The sequence below is a fragment of the Carya illinoinensis genome, chromosome 15, assembly GCF_018687715.1.
Source record: "Carya illinoinensis cultivar Pawnee chromosome 15, C.illinoinensisPawnee_v1, whole genome shotgun sequence".
Lineage (NCBI taxonomy): Eukaryota > Viridiplantae > Streptophyta > Magnoliopsida > Fagales > Juglandaceae > Carya > Carya illinoinensis.
In genome coordinates, this window is record NC_056766.1 from 18,645,001 (window position 1) to 18,648,339 (window position 3,339).

Genomic DNA, 3,339 nt, shown 5'->3' on the forward strand with positions numbered 1-3,339 from the left:
CGTATTGGTAAAAGTGGATAAATTTATCTTCCCTGCTGATTTTGTGGTGTTAGACATGGAAGAAGATGAAGAAGTCCCACTAATTCTTGGTCGACCATTCTTGGCCACGGGAAGAGCTTTGATTGATGTTCAAAAGGGTGAGTTAACATTGAGAGTGAACAAGGAAGAGGTTTTGTTCAACATTTACCAAGCCATGAGAATTCCAGAAGAGCCAAGCACTTGTTTTCGGATTGATGACATTAAGCAATGTGAAGAAAAGGCCTTTAAAGAAGATGCACCAGCCAATCACCTAGAACGAGCCCTGCAGCAGGATACATCACTTAGCAATGAAGTGGAGAGGAACTGTACTCTTATTCCTCTTAGAGATCCCGATTGAGGAAGATTGAAAAGTCTGGCTGTAGACTTTAAAACAAGCGCTTATGGGAGGCAACCTATAGATCTATCTTTATTTCTTTCATTTATTTTATTATCTTTATTTATTTAAGTTTTAATAAATTGGTTTTTGATGCAGGTTTATTTAGCAAGAATAAAGAGCTGGAAAATTTTAAAACCTCGGAAGGTTCACCATGAAACCAGGGAAGTTCCTTTATTTCTTCAATCCTTTTTACTTTTGCATCACAATGAGGACATTGCTTAATTTAAGTTTGGGGGTGTAAACTCCTATAATCATTTGATCCTCTTGTTTTCTAAGTCTTGGGTTGTTGATGGGTTGTTTGAGTCTCTTACCAAGCATGCATTGGAGTAAGATTGAATTCTCTATGACTCTGAAATTTGTGATTGAAGATGGTTTTGAGAAAAATTTGGCTTTCTTTTACTGGGTTCGCAGCTCAAGCCTTGTTGAAACCCCATCGTTGTATTTTACATTAATATCAGTTGTTGTGCATATAGACAGGAGACTTGAAATGGAAATGGGTGTGAAAATCCATTTATGGGTAGTGAAAATGATTGTGAAAATTGTAAAATCTCATATGTGAGCCAAGTTAGTCGATACTCTTCAGGTATTGTTTTTTTACCTTTTTTAATTACTCTATTACTTGTTTGGTAGCTGAGAAAAAGTGAAGATCCTAAATGCATGAGCTTTTATATTGAGAATGAGAGGGGGCCTGGTGGTGCAAGTGCTCGGACTCGAGTATCACGCTGTCGCAGTCGAATACCAGAGCTTGGAGATGATTAGAAGTCAATGATGCCAAAGCTGAAATTGAGACTGAGAGCGGTTTCTCGAAGGGGAAACATTTATGAATGTGAAGAGAAGGGAAGAGAGTTTATCAATGATTTCCGTGTGGGTGCTTATTGTGTTTTTTCTCATGTGGCAACCATGGAATTGTTGGCCTATTAGAAGCCCAACCATTGCAAAGCATTTCGCATTATTTTATCATTACTTTTTATTACTTTTATTACTATCGAATATTTTATCATTATTGTTTCACTACTATTCACAGAATATCTAAGATCACCTCACTACCCAAATGCAACCTTAGACATTCTGTCTAAAGATTATGTTATCAAAATGGAGAAAGAACACTCCTCTCTTTATGAGGGTCTACGATTGACTGAAAAAGAGAAACATGAAATAATTATTTCTAAAGAAGATGTCATGGTTTCAATGGAAAAAAGTAAACGATGCTTGGTTGCACTTGTAGTGGCTGACAAGGAAGTGAACAGATGAGCCTTTCAGTTCACCATGTCTCGAGTCTAGAAAGCAAATGGGAAAGTAATTTTCATGAAGACTGGGTGGAACAGGTTCTTGATTGAATTTCAAGAGGAATCAAATAAGGTTAGGATCTTACAAGGATGCCCCTGGTCCTTTGATAAGCATATGGTAAGTCTCAAAGAATGTGATGGTATAACAACCCCTAATGATATTATCTTTTCTACTGAACCATTTTGGATTTAGTTCCATGATATGCCATTCTCTGGTATGAATAAAAGTATGAGAGAGAAACTGAGTGCATCTATAGGCAAAGATCATGATTGATACTGATGAAAATGGCATGGGATGATGGGATGGGATAAATATCTGAGAGTTAAGATGATAGTAGACATCACCAAACCATTGGCTAGAGGTCGTTTTTTGAGTATTGGACATAAACGTTTTTGGATCTCATTGAAATATGAAAAGTTGCCTAGTTTTTGCTTTCAATGTGGTGTTATCAAACATTTTAAGAGGAGATGTTCCCTGTTAAAGTCTAATATGGGTCCTGATGCAAGTAAACAGTATCGATATGGCACATGGCTGAGAGCTGGCCCTCAACCCAATGCAAGTAACTCCAATGGTCGATCGGGAATAATGGGAGAACAAGAAGTAGCCAACGACGATCAACATAACAATTTCGACGAGAGGAGGCTGGCAATTGACAAAAAAGGAAAGCCACAAAATGAGGTTGCAATCAAAGAAGTAGCACCAAGTAATCTTGATAATTCAAGAAGTGATCAGTTGATTGCTATTGATTATGGTAGTAATTTGAGTGGAGGAAATCAAGGGAAGTCTAATTTGTCTTACATGGAAACTTCTTCAAATTTGGATGGCTCCCCAATCTCAAATCCTAAGCAAGATAAGAGCAAGATCTCCTCCATGATTTATGCTATTAACTTTAATCTATCATGCATTCCTAACAAAGGTAACATTGCAGTTTCTCCTCCACACAGTAGCCAGGTTTGTCCCCCTCTCATTTTTCCTAATGATACTAATATGGAGAAAAAGAAGCCCTTGTCCATTTGGAAGAGAAGAGCTAGAGGTGGAATGTCTAAGGACATTTCTAAGAATTTAGAATCTCATTTAAGCATGATTATTAACAATCCTATTAAGAAGAGAGGTAATGGGGGCAGGGGGGCGGGGTTTAGCCATTAATCAATAAAAGAACTAGACTTCAATCAAGTGGCATGGTTGATGATCATATTGAATTGGCATCGGCCGTTAAGTAGTCCTGCTAGAAATTATGAATCTATTATGTTGGAACTGTCGAGGGCTTAGAAACTCTCTGATAGTTTGTTAACTACACCTTATGGTGAGAGAAAGCTCCTACTTATGGTCTTTCTAATTGAAATAAAATGTAGTAGAGAAAGGTTGGAAGCAGTTTGTAATAAGTTGGGTTTTGAACACAGTTTTGTTGTGGACTGTATAAATAAAACTGGAGGTTTAGCTATGATGTGGAAAAATGAAGTTATTGTTGAGCTCAGTTCTTACTCTCAAAGTCACATTTCTTTATCGATTACCAATCTTGTCAATGATCAATAGTGGATCTTAACTGGGTTTTATGGCCAACCAATAGTAGCAAGGTGATTGGAGAGCTGGCAATTATCAAGAATCTTGAAACCAAGTAATCAATTACATTGGTTGTG